This window comes from Pseudorca crassidens, chromosome 18 (assembly GCF_039906515.1).
Source record: "Pseudorca crassidens isolate mPseCra1 chromosome 18, mPseCra1.hap1, whole genome shotgun sequence".
NCBI classification, from domain to species: domain Eukaryota; kingdom Metazoa; phylum Chordata; class Mammalia; order Artiodactyla; family Delphinidae; genus Pseudorca; species Pseudorca crassidens.
In genome coordinates, this window is record NC_090313.1 from 19,161,040 (window position 1) to 19,179,244 (window position 18,205).

Here is an 18,205-nt window from a genome sequence, read left to right on the forward strand (position 1 = left end):
CCCGGTGCAGCCAAAATAGATAGATAGATAGATAAATAAATATTAAAAACAAACAAAAAAAGAAACTGAGGCTGTAAGAAATTAAAATTTAACCAAAGTCATGGCCTGTATATGGGGAGGTGGATTTAAAAAGCTCTGACATAAGCCCGAGCTTCTACTTTTTCCATTTCTCCAGGTTGTCTGCAATCTGCCACCTCCATTCCTGCATTTTGCTGGGAGAATCCCAACTCGAGTCCTTTTAGCTTGTACTTTCCCTTCAGATTATCTCAATGGCAGCACATAAGAAAAACTTTTGAATTGGTCTTTTTATTACTTCAGTTGCTAGAGAAATTTTGTGTTCTACCTCACAGCTTAGCAGAATGATCATTGAAGGGCCAATCTGATTGAATTTGAGAAATAAAAGTAATGACAGTTCTTCAAATATATTATTTTGTCTATTCATATGTGCCTGTTCAGACCTCAGCAAGATGTAAGACATTTAATTCACGTTTGTGAAGGCTTTAAACTGCTTCAGGTAATTTTGCACACATTGTCTTGTTCTGAATTTGATATTATTTGCTTCTAATCTCAACTTATTCTCAACAAAGTAACCATCCACACTTATAATAAACTTTATTAGATTCTTGTATTTTCTTTTCCATTTTTAGAACATATAAATTCTTTATTATCACTACGGTGGTCAAAATTTAGCTCTGTAATTGGAATTATAAATATGTGTAGACAAAAACCAAAACACATTTGTTTGTTTTATATGTTGTTGATAGACAATTGATGTTCCTCTGAAAAGTGCCACATGTGCCTATGTGCTGATTGATTGGTGATGATATCAATACATTCTGTTTTATAAATTCCAGGACTTTTTCTGGTTTATGGTGACTGGTTCACTCTGAATGCATGATGAAATTGCCTTGCCTACCTGAGCTAGTATAAAAAAGTCTGTAGGTTAAAAGGGAGATTCAGTTGAGCCAGATAATAGTACTGATTTAAGAGCAAACATATCCAGTATCAAGTAAGAAACTGTTAGACCCTTCAGCCTTTCCTCTCTCCCTTCTCTGTCTCCTTTGGCCCAAGATAAATTTCAATTACACAAACTATTTCCCATTGCTAATCACCTATTCTAGTCAGTATTCCTTAAATAGTCATTTAAGGTTGGGATGAGATCTCTGTGATTTCTGAAACTAAGAGAAACTTTGGAGCAGCCCACTAACAGAGCAGGAAATTCCCTAATATCCTCAGGATATGTTTAGAAACGCATCAGGATTAAATACAAGAGGGACTAACATCTCCTGGGGATATTTATTAAATAAACGTGCCTAAATACGTCTGACAAATACATTATCTTTCCAAAAAAAGTCTAATTACCGAGATCCATTTATCTAATTAAGTGACACTCGAATGCCCTAATTTTTCTTTTGAAACTCCTCTTTGACAATGAATTTCCTGATCATGAAACCAGCTTGCTAAAATGGGTACCAAGATAATCAACTCATTTGTGCATCTTTTGTATTTCCTATGTGAGATAAAAGCATTCAGAAGAAAAAAAAGCCATCATTCCATCCTCTAAGATTAAAGTAACTTTTCCTAAACAATTGTTCAAGGAAAATGAAAAACGTTATTTACTTCATTGTTATTTGTGGCAGTGACAATAAGATGAGTGAAGGAGATAAATATTAAACAGCATGAATTATATTTGTAAAAGAAAGGAAATTTCAACTTTTTTCCTTCAAAATTGTGAAAACAACACACCATTATTCCACATAATCAAACAATAATTATCTCATAAAAATAAGAAGGCAAGCATTAAAATATCTACCCATAAAATGCAGACTTGTTATAGCACAACTTGCTTTGTTTTGGAATTCAGCAAAATGGAGTCTCATTCAAGGAGACTTAGTCATCAAATACTCAAAATATCAATACTTTTTCCTGTCAGGGTCTTTTCAGTTTAATCTGTCATTAGTTTCTTCTTTTCTGTACAAAATCACTCTTTTCCCCCAATCCAGGCATATATATATATATATATATATATATATATATATATATATATATATACACACACACACACACACACACCTAATTGTTTTCTAAACATTCTTTTTTTTCTTCCTTTGGCACCATTTGCTCATGACTTGTCTCTCTGTTTCGAATACTCTTCCCCACCTCTCCTTGGCCTAGAATCACACAAGAGGCAGTTCTAGAGAATGAGAAGAGCAAAGATTTTGAAATTTGGAAGAAGTGGGTTTGACCAAGCTCTCCCTCTTGCTAGTTGTGCAACAGTAGGAAGTGTAAGACAATAGGACCAAAATGGAGTCACTTATGCTAAGCCCCATGTCACCAAACCAAGACTTAACTTTATAATTTTGGATCTCCCAGAAATAGAATCTTAAAGCCATCAATTGGGGATCACCTTATCAGCACTAGTTAGGTCACCTGCCTGGTAGACCCCTGCCATCCCCTACAGGAAAGTAACCTGCAATAATCAACCCACTTTTTCTGCCAAGTATAACTTCCTTGTTCCAGCTCCCTCTGCCTATAAAGTCCTTTACTTTGTACAGCTCCTTAGACCTCCTTTCTATTTGCTAGATTGGATACTGCCTGGTTCATGAATTACTGAATAAAGCCAACAAGATCGTTAAATTTTACTCAGTTGAATTTTGTTTTTTAACAGAAGGAAGCTTTGAAGTTCAGCTTTTGTCCTTTGTAAACTGGCAATGTATTATCTATTTCATGGGATTGATCTGAAAATTATGTGACATATTTGAATTAAAAAAAAAAAGTCAGTGGGATGGAAAGTTCTCCATAAAACCTACCCCTCCATAGGATTTTTGTAGCAATTACAGCCACAGTGATCTCTCCTTTAAACATGCCTCACCAAGCCTGCCTCTTATTTGACCCTTCTCACAGGTTTTATGTAGTTAGCCAACTTTTAAAGTTCACTGAAAAACAGTTACTGAACACTTGCTAAGAGTCATACTCAGTGTTACATGGTGGTGAAGGTAGAAAAACTATCCACGAGAATCTTGTGATCTATGTTGAATGAGGGTCTAGTAATTTGGACTCTGCAGAGCTGAAAAAACCAACTAACTACATCTTACCCCAAATTAAAGCAGTTACAGAGGGTGGCTCTGAGGAGGTAGCTTTAGTAGGAAATAAGACTGTGACCCCAAGATTTTCTCCTGTTATATATTTCTGTCTGTCAACAACAAAGATCAGATTATAGAGATTGCCTTCTTTCTAAAGCCTGTTCTTTCAAATTCTAAGGGAAGCCACAATTAAGTTGAGAGAAGAGGGAAATTGGAAGGGCCAAGAGGCCAGTAAGTAAAAGTCTTCAGACTCAAAACTTCTAGAAGTCTTTCTAATGGAGACTAGCGCCAGAAATTTACTATAATCAAAGAAACCATAAGCCTGACCTAGAAAGCCTGTGATTTACTTCAGCTCTGAGGAGACCCTCAGGAACCCAAACCTTCACTAGCAGGAATAAGGCTGCAAAAGTGTAGTCCCTCGGAAGGGCAGACTTTCCTTTCCTTCCCACTTTGATGGGACCATAGATAATAAAAAGACAGAAGAAATTTTTGGAAGTAGAATTAGGGGTACAGGAATCAGGGGCTGCCAGATGGAATTGACTCAGAAGCTGAGTCACTGTCTGGGCAGGAGTCTTCCCAGTTTCTGCCCAGCAGGAGTTGATAGTTCCGATGGACCAGAGATTACTCTGCATTTCCTATTCTTCCCTCTTTTGGAGGAAAGTTCTTATTAAATTATTATTTTAAAAACTACTGTTCTCCTGTTTCTATGACATGATCAGGTATTGAGTTTGTAAGCATGTGTGTGTCTATAGCGATGGGGAACACAGTACTTTTCTTTTACTTCATAGTTTCCTGATCAGGAGAAGCAACATAAGGAGATTATGGAGAAAGCTATCCCTCAGAGACCCTGGACTTTGATATGGGTGCAGGAACTGGCTGGAATTTTGTGGTTGTTTTCCTTGGGCAAAATGTGAATGCATTTTTTTAAGAAAAGAAAGATGAACATCTGCTATTTCGGTGATCAAGGAGGCACATGGTGGCAAAAACTGCTGGTTGTTCCCAGATATGCATTCTTCCCACTTTGATTCTTTATTCATTTATTTGTTTATTTTTATTAATATTATTATTTTTCCAATGGAAACTTGAGTTTTACATTTCTCAGCCTTCTTTGAAGCTAGTAGAAGTGATGTATGCATTTAGGTTACACCCTTAAAAGGAAAAAGCTCACTCACTTCTGGTTTTTATCTTCTTGTTGGCTAGAATGTGGACACGATGGTAGTGAGTCATCTTAAGCCTTGTGGATGAGGAAAAAATTCTTAATTTGATAAAGCCAGAAAACAAAACCAAAACCAAAACTGGGTCCCCAACAATACTGGAGTTGGACAACTTCACCCCTGGACTGCTATGAGAGAGAAAGAGGGTGAAGGAGGGGTAAAGGGAGAGGGAAAGGGAGGTGGCAGAAAGGGAAAGACAGAAAATGAGAGGGAGTGGAAAAGAAGGAGGAAAGAGATCTAGCTTATAAAACTCTTGTCGTATTTGATATATAAAATCATGGATTGGGTTAGTTCACCAGGGCAATGATTCTCAACAGGAGATGATGTTGGCTCCCAGGGGACATTTGGCAAGATCTGGAGACATTTTTGGTTGTCTGGAGGCTGGGTGCCACTGCCATCAGATGGGTTGAGGCCAACGATGCTGGTACACGTCCTACCATGCGCAGGACAGTTCCCACAACAAAGAACAAGGCCAACCCAAAATGTCAATAGTGCCAAGTTTGAGAAACCTTGACTTAGGGAAAGTGTTGATAAAGTTGATAAGAAGACCTAAGATTGAAATAACCAATCAGTTTGCCTATGACATGGAGTAACACCAGAAAGAACTGGAAAATCAGGCAGGTTCAAATAGTTAACATTCTTGTAAGCCACTGAAGAAGTTTAGACTTTGTACTAAGGACAAATAGAAACTGGGAGTGAAAAGGGGCTTACCATAATAGGATTTGGATTTTAATGACACGAATTTGGCTGCAGTGTGCAGACTGACCTGGAATGAGCAGGTCTGGAGGCCATTGGGCCCAAGTTTAAGACACAGTATCCCTGGCAAGGGCAGCGCAGTAGGAAAGGAGAAAGCAGCAGACAGATTCAGGGGACTTTTGGAGGTAGAAACAAAGTATTTGGTGATTGTATTGACATGTTGGTGAAGGAGAGAGAATTCTAGTTTGGACTAGAGGCAGACAGGTGACACTCAGTGAGCAAAAAATCATTTTTTTTTGCCTTGTATATTTTCTTCAGCACTTTGGAGACGGCAGTTATGAGGCAAAGGACTTTACAGTAAAATCACTGAAATCATCACCAGATTCCTATAGGTATTTAGGATTGGGGAAGAAGGCATTGTCTTTCATATGCAGTGTAACAAGCAAATGGAAGTCATCTCTGAGGAGCTGTCAGGAACTAGGGTCCTGGTGAATAAACACCAACCTTTTCACGGAAGGTAACCATTTTCTACTGTAGCAAGTACATTCTGTCATGTTGAGGGATGGTGTCAGACTGGAATATTTAACCTGTCCCCCATCTTTGTAATTAAACTTGAAGTCAGAAGCACTACCAGTGTTCCAGGCTGCTTGCATCTGAGTTGCTATGGTTAAATATGTACATCTTAGCAACTGTACGCAACTTTCTTAAGGTTTCCGGGTGCCTCCACATCAATGAAAGAAACAAAATCAAGTTAGAAAATTATCCTTAAAAATGATTTGTAAATGATTATATATATATATATAAAATACATGGATCAGTTGACTCAAGAAATCCAACCTATCAGTCCTAGTTCCAGGACACATATTAAGAATTCATAAATGCTAAATGCAATAGGTACGCATAAAAAATGTTCTCCTTGCTCAAAGTCTGTAATAAAATTTTGGGTCTCATTAGGATTGCTCAGAATGAATGGTCATTAATTTGAAAGACTATTAATTTATTATTTCTAAGACTATGAAAGAAAAACTAGGTAAGATAGGATTTTAAAAACTCACTAAAGAATTTTTATTTTATTAAATCAAAATTTTAAGCCATTTAAAATTATTCAAATGATTTGATATTAAATATGAGAAATCACAACGTAAAAATTGTGATTTTGAGGCCTAAATAATTAGATCATGATATTCCAATGTGAATTTCATATTACACAATTGATTCACAAACAGCTTATCTCAGACTGTGTAACGATTTTTTTCCATTGTTTATGTGGCATGTTTGTACTACTACTAGCTTTCTAAAAGGCGGGTTTAAAAAACCCAACAAAGCCAAAAAACTCTAGAGCAGATTACTGTTAAAAATGCACTACGTATACTTTAGTATTTGAAGAGCTTAAAAACATTTTTTCTTTGTTTGGCTAATGTTTTGAATTAAATCTTCACAGATGTAGTGCTTCTAGAAAAAAGAAATCTTAGGATTTACACACAAGTGTTTTTTAAGCATTTAATATATGCTATCAAGATTAGTTGATACATTTTCATTACAAATTTGTTCTTCAATATAGTCTCTTGTTCAACACATTTTATCCGATAGCACATTGGAATTCACAGAAGTTCTATTTGGTAGAAATGAAAATGCAAAAACTTATTTGCTCCCTCTGCTGGAGAAATGGGTGTTAATTTAAAGAGACAACGTGGTTTTGAACTATGGAAAGCAATGTGTATGTTTTATTTCTCAAACCCAGGAAGTGTCTCAGTAAGCAAATATAATGGCATGTAGAGAGGAGAAATAAAGCACATTTAGTAAGATACATTCTATTTTAAAGACTAAAATAAAAAGATGCACTTCTGGAAAAAACTGTTAACTCGAGAATGAAGATTTAAATGTTTGTCTCTAAAGCTTCCTTTAGTTCTTATTGTACAGATTCACTTCCTAGAATTACCAGTCTATTTTGGAATGACTGTTCTGTATTCTTTCATAGATGATGTGGACTCTTGAGTATTATATTTGTATAACGTCAATACCCAAGGAAATAAAACAAGAGATCTTGCATAACTTTTAGCACTAGAATAGTTTTCTTTTTCTCTTCTCCTCATTCTTCAAGTAATCTTTAAGCACATGTTCTGGTGCAATTATTATGCAAGTGTACTAGCAAGTCTGACAGTATATCAGTTTATAGATATAATAACAATAATAATATTTAACTTTATTGTGCCCCAAGTAAGTGCTAAGAATTGTACTAAATTCTTTATGCAAATTATCTTATTTAGTCATTTCTCAAGTATGTGGGGGTTGGTATCAAAACTAGAGTTGACTTTCTGTAGAGGTCGGCACAGCTGATTGTGGGGATAAGGTCCTGTCCTAAAAAGAAGGGGACTGAGTCTGACTTGGTGAACTGCTTATCAGGGTGTTCCTTCACCGACTGCACTCCTCAGATTCTGAGAACCAGATTTATACCCTCCCAGGCAGAAAATCAGAGGATTCCTTTTTAGGGAACTAAGCCCAAGAAACAATACAGGTGCTGACATTAGAGTTTCCCTCAATGAAAAATTCAGCTCCCTGTCTTTTCACCCCCTTTAGAAGTTCACCACTCAATAACCACCCCCACCCAACATACCTCACAAACATGAACTCAGGTAGCAGTCATCAGATTTCCAAGGAAAACTTCTAATATAAAAGACTTGGGACCAAAATAAATGAACTCAAACAAACAAATGAAAAATCTAGCCCCATTTTACAGGTGAAGAAACTGAGGTCTAATAAATAAGGAACTTGCCTAAATTCAAACACCTAAAACTTACCAAGGCAGAATTTTAAACCAGACTGCCTGACTCCATCCTGGAGCTGACACATGTAACCATTATAAGAAAGTCTGAATGATGTCTAGAGTGAAATGTTACCTGCACATTGTACGACTGGTTTTAAACCAATAAATAATATGTCACTAGAAAGCTGCTATTTCTTCCTGCCAGGCATTATGATAATGCAAATTGCTGTAAAACGTAAGTTTCTGGGAGATTCCTTGTTCTCTCAGACTGGAGCAGTAAAGACAACCTGACGAGGCTTGATGAGGCTTGACGATGCATGGCACAATGGAGTTCTTAGTTAAGAAGTCTGACTTTGACTGCTGATCCTCTGAGTCGAAAGGTCACCATTTGCTCAGGTTTTCTCATTGTTAAGATGGTTCTGCCTCTTGCAGGAAAAGTCATAATGATAAATTCGAAAAGATCTGCATGATGTGCTGATCCTTACAACCTGGGATGATAGTCTCTGTAAATACTCAGTAAAAAACCTATCAGCCCAGGGCTTCCCTGGTGGTGCAGTGGTTGAGAGTCCGCCTGCCGATGCAGGGGACAAGGGTTCATGCCTCGGTCTGGGAAGATCCCACATGCCACGGAGTGGCTGGGGGCCTGTGAGCCATGGCCACTGAGCCTGCGCGTCCGGAGCCTGTGCTCCGCAACGGGAGACGCCCGCGGACTGCAAAAAAAAAAAAAAAAAAAAATCGGCCGGAAACTTGATGTGTAGCTGTACTATTGTGCATCACATGTGGTAATGGAATAGAAAATTACTGGAAAAAATCTTTTACACTGTTAGAAGAATCAATTCAATGCCCTAAAGCTGAAGAGTTTTGAGTTAGAGTGTTAACACCTTATTTAACAGTTTGAATACTGACTGCTCACCAATTTAAAGGAAATGTAATAATGTATCTGCTGCTTTTTTGATGATAGAGTCAAACTGTAATACAGGACCATTGAATCCACTGCTATTTGAATGAGTCAGTATTTTCTACATATCTTAGCTGATGATTGCTGACTGATTGATTTGGCCAATTATGTATCTGATTCTCATATGCCTGCTATATTGAATAAAAACAACGGTATGGGAAATTTTAATTGTGACCATCCAACACATAGTTTAAGGTATAGAAACTATGATAGTTAAATTGATTAATTGGTGGATCATAAACCATTTGAGGTCTATACTCTTCAAGTGAGCTCGGTAATAAAAAATTGCTGAATTTTGTACTCCATAGACATCCTTAAAAACATAAATCAAATTCCTCAACCAGAACATAGTAATTCTATTTCTAATACCAAAAAATCTCCAACACAGTGTGATGACATTGCACAGAAAAATCTCTTTAGGAGAAATTGCACTAGCAGTATTAAGACTCCCTCAGATCGCCCAATGGGCATCAGATATATCTGCCACATCAATTCAGGAAACTTGAGCTAAAATACAAGACAAAAATAGTTCTGTCACAATATTGTAGATAGGGCTGTGTTAAAGGACACAAGAGGTATGCTCAGGGCCACTTAGAAAAATATGTGTGGGGAGTGTTTCAGAAGTCCCATTATAGAGGCTGTTGTCAGGGACAAAACAATCTGTATTCTATTAGTATTATTTTATTTTGATTTTACAACCAGTATAGCCTGAGAAAATACACGTGTATTCGTACATGTTATGTTGCACACGAGAAAATGAGGCCCAAGGAGGTGGTAACTTTTTCAATAATATCACTACTCTTATTGGTAAAAATAAGCTGTAAATACTATTTTAGAAAAAAACTCCTTGATATAGTGAGTATCATAGTTGAAAAAGGTCTAGAATTAGAAATATCAGATCAATTCGGAGAGGCTATGTTTGTGAAGAATGAATGAGCCAGGAGCTGATTAAATAAATTAAGGTTCATCCATACAATGGAATTTTTATGCAGCTGTTAAAAAGAATGTGGCAGATACGTTAAAAAACACTATAGATAAATCAACGTGGAATTCTAAAATATGTTCGGGTAAGACACAGGAAGGCAGGAAAAAGAAAAGAGAGAAAATAAACAGAAAATCAAAAAATAAAATGGAATCATAAACCCTAACGTATCAATAATTTCACTAAATATAAATGGTCTAAATACATGTTAAAAAACAGAATTTGACAGAGCAAGTAAAAAATTATCAAACTATATTTTGTCTACAAGAAATTCTCTTCAAATATAATGAGATAGGTAAATCGAATGTTAAACAATGGGAAAATATATATCATGCAAATGTTAATCAAAAGAAACCAGGAGTGGCTATATTAATATCAGATAAAATAGACTTCAGAGCAAAGAAAATTTCCAGAGACAGAGAGGAACTTTACATAATGATAAAAGGGTCAACCCACCAAGAAAGCATGACAATGATAAATGTGTATCATAACAACAAGTTTCATATCCTTAAAACCTGTTTGATAGCAGTATTTTTGTACAATTAAAGATAGCTGTTTAGAATATCTTACTGATAATTCTGTATATTATAATAACAATTTTATGTTTTCTTTGGCCTTTCATGGTTTTAAAAATCGACATTTTTCCATTACCGAACAACTTTATCAACCCTTTCTTCTCTGGTATAGAGTCACCAGTTAGGCAGATAGACACTTTCAGTAGTAAAGCTGTTAAGAGGTTTAAATTAGCACATGTAAGGGAAAGTATATAGTGTATTTTGAGAAGCTTTATGAGAGAGAGAGACAGACTTTTCCCTAACAACTCTGCTCAGTGTATACTGAGTTATACACCAATAATGCTATGTAACAAACTACCCCAACACTTGATGACTTAAAACAGCAATCAGCTATTGGCAGAGATCTGTAGGTCAGTAGGCTTGGCTGATTTAGGCTGGCTCAGGTGAGCAGCTCTTTTTTGGGCTGGAACAGCTTGAGTAATTTTGCTTCTAAACACTGGTCTGTAGGTTGTCCGGGGTGGCTCTGCTCACATGTCTTTCATTTCCCTTGGAACAATTGGCTAGTTAGAGAATGTTTTTCACATGGAAATGGCAGAGGCACAAGAGAAGAAGAGAAAAGATGTGTTATCATAAGGTCTAGTCTTGGAACTGGCACACTGTCCCTTCTGCTCATACGGCATTAGGTAAAGCAAGTTACGTGGCCAAGCTCAAACGTAAGGGGCAGGTGAATATAAACCCCTTTTAGAAGAATTGCAAAATCCCTAAGCAAAGGATGTAAATACAGGGACGTGTGAAGAATTGGGGCCAATGGTGAGATTTAGTAAGACTGTTAACTGTGCTATCAATCCCGCTTGCCAAACAATACACACACACACACACACACACACACACACACACACACACACACACACACACACACACACACACACACACACACACACACACACACACACACACACACACACACACACACACACACACACACCCCTGACTAATGTCTTCCCGCTAAGTTTGGGTGGATTTTTGATTTACTTGTTTTTATTTTGTATTTTTAAATTTTATTCATTTATTTATTTTTAATTAATTAATTTATTTGGCTGCATTGGGTCTTCATTGGTGTGTGTGGGCTTTTCTCTAGTTGCTGTGTATGGGCTTCTCACTGCAGCGGCTTCTTTTGTTGTGGAGCATGGGCTCTAGGCCTGTGGGCTCAGTAGTTGTGGCTCACGGGCTTAGTTGCTCCACGGCATGTGGGATCTTCCCGGACCAGGGCTCCAACCCATGTCCCCTGCATTGGCAGGCAGGTTCTTAACCACTGCGCCACCAGGAAAGTCCCAACTTGTTTTTAAATGAATATGAAACTCAAAATCATGAAAGATGATGACATTGAACTCCCATATTTTTGTTTGCTACATACTTCAGAGAGATAGGCATAATCAGGAAAGGGTGGGCAGTGGTAGGGGCTATGCATCTAGTGGTAAAATAAATTTTATACTATATGCCTGGAGTTTCCCTTGTCCACTTGGTCAATAAGTGTGTATAATTCCTCCCCACTTTTCTTTCTCTTTTGAGGCTGTCATAAAATCATGGCATGATTAAGCTAGAAGAATCCAGACACTTTAAAAGTGATCCAGTCCTTGGGCTTCCCTGGTGGCGCAGTGGTTGAGAGTCCGCCTGCCGATGCAGGGGATGCGGGTTCGTGCCCCAGTCCGGGAAGATCCCACATGCCACGGAGTGGCTGGGCCCGTGAGCCATGGCCAGTGAGCCTGCGCGTCCGGAGCCTGTGCTCCGCAGCGGGAGAGGCCACAGCAGTGAGAGGCCCGCGTACTGGAAAAAAAAAAAAAAAAAAAAAAAACTGATCCAGTCCAAAAATATTCAGTCTCTGTTCCTCATATATATGGATTATATAATCTATATAATCTTGGATTATAAAGTGGGAGGGTAGATATTTTAGGACCCTTCTCCTACTTGATAAGAAAAGATCTATTTTAGCTGTTTTGTCTATTGGCCTCTCATGTAATGTTTCATGACATAAAATGGTTGGCGCATCTTTGATTTTACTAAAATTATTCTCTCTCTCTCTTTTTTTTTTTAACAGACGAGGAAAATGAGGCCCTGAGATGTGGAGTGACTTATTTCTACACTACCAACATGTAGGTTAGACTTGGGATTCCTGGCTTCTGTACTCGATTAGGTTTCCTATACAACAAATTGCCACAGACCTAGTGGCTTAAAGCAACGCACATTATCTCAAAGTGTCTGTAGGACAGAAGTTCGGGAATGGCTTAGCTGGGTCCTCGGCAAGTCTGCAATTAAGGTGTTGTCCAAGGCTTCATTCTCATCTGGAGGCTCAACTGGAGAACGGTCTACTTTCAGGATCACTCAGATTATGGCAAAATTCACTTCTTTATGGCAGTAAAATTCAGGTCAGCTTGCTTCTTTGACCAGTAATAGGCAGTGAGAGACCCTAGCAAGAGAGGTGCTACACTTATGTAATCATGTATTTACCATCGCCTTTCGCACGTTCAACTGATTAGAAGCAAATCACCGTTTTGCCCACACTCAGGGAAGAGGATTATACAAAGACATGAAGACCTGAAGGTGGGGTCATGGAAGCCACCTTAAAACCTGTCCACCACCAGTACAATAACTGTTTTAGCTGCCAAAATATTAGTAGGTGAGAAGGACACTACAGTGGTTTAAAATCTGTCTAATGTTCAAAAAAGTATTCTCTCCTTTTACTCTACTCCCTTGAATCTGGACTGGACTTGGTAATTTATTTCTAATAAACTAGAAGATGGTGGAAGAGATGATGTGTGACTTCTGAGACAAAAGGCATTGTGATCTTTGCTCTCTTTCTTCGATGATTCACTCTGGGGGAAAACAGCTGTTACGTCACAAGGACATTAAAGCAGGCCGGAGGAGTGGTCCATGTGGCAAGGAACTGAGTAACCCTGTCGAAAACCAGAAAAAGGTTTCTGCCAACAGCTATATGAGAGCGAGCCCTCCGCTGACAGTCACGTGAGTCAGTCGTTTCAGAAGAGGATTCTTGAGCCCCAGTCGAGCTGTTAGATTTCTGCAGCCCCAGCCAGTACACCCTCCTGAGAGAAGCAGAGCCAGACCACTCAGTGGAGCCTCTCCCGAATTCCTGAGCCACCAAAACTGTAAGATCCATAAATTTTTTTACTTTAAGTTACTAAGTTTAGGGGTAACTTGTTACTCAGTTAATAGAGAATTAATATAGATATGAAGTGCTTTACTGTCTGATTTCACATCAATCAAGGAACCTCCCTACTGTGCATAACGGGAGACTGTTTCTGACAGACTTTTTTATATTTATGAAAATCCTTACAAAATCTTCTGCTTATTTTCCCCTATAAAAGGACACCAACCCAAGATATAAATGTCCACTTTTGTTAGCATCTAAGAATTCTTTTCAGAAAAAAACGAAATGTCCATGCTCTGTCCTAAAGCATTGATTGAAGGGGTAATTTCCCCTGGAAAAGGCTGTGCTGTAGTCAACATTCACATCTCAGAGCTGACATAACCCTTTTCCACTCCGTATTCTAGAGGGTTTCCAGCAGCTAAATCAACACATTTCTGCAGAGAAATGTTCCAAAGATAAAGTAAGAAAGATGAGGACACTTGTTCTTAGACTCTTCCAGGTGAGTGAAGCCTCAGGGTGGATTCAAGTGAATTTGCTCGGAGGCTTTATTCAGAGAAAACAGTCAAAAGATCAACCCTTCATGGGGGTTATAACCTTAAGAAACTTTAAAGAAATGGCTTGTCTCTCCCTCCAGCTGTGAGCATAGGAACAAAGCAACAGAAAAGTTTATCAAAAAAGTTTCTAAAATTTATTTATTTATTTTTGCCTGTGTTGGGTCTTCGTTGCTGCGCGCGGGCATTTCTCTAGTTGTGGCGAGCTGGGGCTACTCTTCGTTGCGGTGCACGGGCTTCTCATTGCAGTGGATTCCCTTGTTGCAGAGCACGGGCTCTAGGCACACGGGCTTCAGTAGTTGTGGCTCGTGGGCTCAGTAGTTGTGGCTCAGGGCCTCTAGAGCGCAGGCCCAGTAGTTGTGACGCACGGACTTAGTTGCTCCATGGCATGTGGGATCTTCCTGGACCAGGGCTCAAATCCCTGTCCCCTGAAGTGGCAGGCAGATTCTTAACCACTGCGCCACCAGGGAAGTCCCAAGTTTATCAAATTGAATTGATTTTCTTAACAGGACTGAAATAATCTGGTCTAAGTGAAAAAATAGACTTTCTTCGTTAGGGCTGAATTTAAAAGGACAGACTTTTTTGGTATCAAAATAACTGGCTTTACCATTGGATGTTAGCTCTGCGTGGCAATTACTCTTTACTTCTTTACTCCTCGGATCCTCTTGTGTTCCTTTTTATCTGCCATGCGTTACACTTTTATAATTAGGAGCTGATTAAGCCATGGTAGACTATTTTTACTTTTTCACTTCAAAAATTATTGTAGAATGCTTTTTTCCCCAATTGTCTATTTCACAAACAGCCTGATTATTGGTATTGGTGTTTCAGTGGTGAGTGAAATCAACTAATGTATAGTCCATGGTGGAGGAAGCAAAATGCCTATTGGGTTAATTTAATCCATATTAAATTGTGATATTTGTGCCTTAAAGGGGTAAATTTAACAAGGCCTAGATTTAATGTGTCAAGTATACTGACGTAGGTAAATAACAGCATGGAGCCTGATGCATCAGAGTTGGAAGTGTAATGAGATCAGTAGGCAAGCCCTCCATAAAATTACTTGGGGCGTAGGAGAATCCAGACATAGCAATTATACTTAGCAAGAAGAAGCAGTTCTAGAGTGTGAAGCAATTAGTCAGATTTACAATCTCAGAGGAGAGAAGGGAAAATTACTTAAGGTAAACTCAGAAGCATCTTAAATCATCGTTACACTGTATTGATCTCAGTTGAAAGTGACTGGCTAGAAATGCTTGGTTTATCTTTACCATTAAATATTTCCATGGTGTTTGACTAACACCAAGAATATATAGCCTGGCATTTGAACTACAGTGAATTATAAGCACCTAGGCTTTTGCTGTGTGTGCATGTCTTTTGGAAGAAGAGTCTCAGAACATTTAAGAGAGTTGATGTTCATCTATAAGCTAGTTGTATTTTTTAACATTCCTGATAATACACCAGAGTAAAGGGTGGGCAAGTACATTTAAAGAGAATGGAGAAGTATACGTGGCAGTGGTTTTAAGTGAGAAATAGGCTGCACTATTTTAACTGGTTTTATATCAATACATGTCATTGTCCATTTACTTATTAAATGGTGCTTATTATTAAGTGTATAAGTGTAAGGAGAGTGATTTTAAAAAGCCGTGGTCCCTGTAGAATCTCTCTCTCCCTTTACCATTTCCCATAAAGGGATGGTTGATGGGGAAGGAAAATCTGAGTTTTAAAAGCTTCCAGGATTTGGGTCTTTATATTGCTAAAGGTGAACACTAGGGTTTACACCTCTTTGATTTTTTTTTTAAATTTTTTTTTTTTGCGGTACGCGAGCCTATCACTGTTGTGGCCTCTCCCGTTGCGGAGCACAGGCTCTGGACGCGCAGGCTCAGCGGCCATGGCTCACGGGTCCAGCCGCTCTGCAGCATGTGGGATCGTCCCGGACCGGGGCACGAACCCGTGTCCCCTGCATCAGCAGGTGGACTCTCAACCACTGTGTCACCAGGGAAGCCCCTCTCTTTGATATTTTTTGTATTCATGTTTGGGAAACACTTTAATGAGTCCTCATTTATGAAAATAGAAGGTATTAGAAACAATAAGAAAAATGCAAAGGTTTTTTTGTTCACACATATTGATGCAAAAATCTTAAAGTTACCTAGTAGCATCCAGCAGCACATGAGAAAACAATACATCATTACCAAGTAGGCTTCTTTCCAGAAGTCTAAGGATGGCTCAGTTTTAGGCAGCTTGGACGGTATTTAATAGACCAAATGTGAATCCAAAAGATCATTGTCCGTGGATATTGAGATAGCTTTAATATAAAACTCTACACCCATTCTTCACGGTGTGCTGGATATATTATATTTGCTCTCCCAGGTCATTCTTCACTCTGCTCTCTGCCCCAGGAGGCTGGCCTGTATGGAGTCCATCAAAGGGCTGTTTCAATCTCTGGGGTCTAGCTGGGTTCAGGAGGAGCTCATGCAGTGAGAAGAGACTGAGGTCAGAGTATTTAGTGCCTGTTTTCCTCTCTGAAGCAATGCGTCCAGCTACTGGTGTGCCTCAGAAAAATGTCCCTGCGACCCCGAAGTTGGCTTTTCTATATGACTTTCTCCCTCTGTGTTCTGGACAGTGCTTCATTTCCTTGTCCCTTCTATCCTTGGAATAATCCCAGTTTTATTGAAATAGGCTTTGAGGTTCCTTGATACTCCAGCCTCACCTTAATAAATAGTCCCTTTGTTAAAATAAAATTACCCTAATTTCAGTATGCCACCTGTTTTCCTTGTGTGACCTTGATCGGTTCATATGGGAAACTTCCTTAACATGATCAAACATTGTATATCAATAAAGTAAACAGACAAAGAAGGAACGTATCTGGTCTTTTGTCTGAGGTTCCTGGCACAGAGCTGCAAAAACCCTTGGAATTGCCTGAGTGATAGGAGTGTCTTTGTTATGCTAATGGAGTGACTCACGGTGGGTCCCTAGGTAGCTTCAGGATGGGGTCTGGTCCGCGACCAAGACCAAGCACGTGATTAAAGGGTTGGGGACTCTGAGGTAGCCTGACAATGTAGGAAGCAGAGAGGAGCTGGAGATTGAGTTCAATCACATGGTCAATGACTTAATCATTCATGCCTAAGTTATGAAACCCTGATTAGAAGCTCTGTGGAACTTCCTGACTGGAGAGTACATTAATGTGCCTGGAGGGTGACATGCCCTGACTCCATGTGGAGGTGGCATGGGGACTCTGCATTCCCTTCCAGTACTTCACCCTATGAGTATCCTTTGTAACAAAGCTGTAATTTTAAGTACAGAACTCTCCTGAATTCTGTGTCATTCTAGTGAATTATCAAAGCTGAGGGGGTTATGGGAGCCCTCCAACTTAACAGTCAGTTAGTTGGAAGTCCAGGTTGCCTGGCAACCCCCTAAAATGCAGCTGGCATCTGATGCAAGCACAGTCCTGAGAAGGCTTAAGCCCTTAAACTTGTGGGGTCTGATGCTAACTCCTGGTACTTAGGGTTAGAATTGTATTGCAGTGCATCCAGTTGTGATGGAAGTGAAACAGAACAAACATATACCAAATCAGGAGACAGCATCATGTTTAGTGGTAAAACTTCAAAAATATTTCTACTAAGATGGGGATATCCACTATCATATTAATATTTTCATTTTTAGTAATACAAATTTATTAAGGCTGTGAATTTTCACAGAGTAAAACATTGGTTTTGCTGAATCTTGTAAGTTCTAATATGTTCCATACTTATTTTTACAAAATACTCTTTCTCTTCCCTGGAACACTCTTTTGGTTTTACCAGAATTTGTGTCTCCCGAAGTGGGATTCCTAAGACCCCACAGTAAACTCTTTTCTTATTTGTAGCCTTCTGTGTTTCTTCTTGGTCGCCAATAGGTTACCTTAGGGTTTGCTCTTGGTGTTGTACAATCTATGGTATCGGACAAATGTGTAATGACATATATCTATTACTGTAGGATCACATGGGGTGTTTTCATTGCCCTAAAAATCCTCTGTGCTCTGCCTATTCATCCCTCCATCTAACCATAACCTTGGCAACTCTGATCTTTGTTGATTGTAGAGTTTTTTGTTTTTGTTTTTGTTTTTTGGGGGGTGGGCGTGGGGTAGGGTTAAATGAAATGATGAAATGTTTACCAAATCCAAAGCAGTGCGCCAGGCACATAGCAAATGGTCAAAAAATTTTAGCTTCTTCCTTTTTCTCAATTTCCTAAATATACTCTGAGATCTGGCTTTTATTTACAGACATTTAAAGGCTACTCTGTTTTTTTA

At 38.7% G+C, this 18,205-nt stretch overlaps 1 long non-coding RNA gene across 2 annotated transcripts in view; it reads left to right on the forward strand.

Moving 5' to 3' along the window:
- The window catches only part of LOC137210922 (uncharacterized), a 141,482-nt gene that overhangs the window by 26,107 nt on the left and 97,170 nt on the right, over positions 1-18,205 (forward strand). For both annotated transcript variants that reach the window (XR_010936803.1, XR_010936802.1), the window contains one exon: positions 12,308-13,373. This is a non-coding gene — a long non-coding RNA (uncharacterized lncRNA). The remainder of the gene's footprint in view (positions 1-12,307; positions 13,374-18,205) is intronic.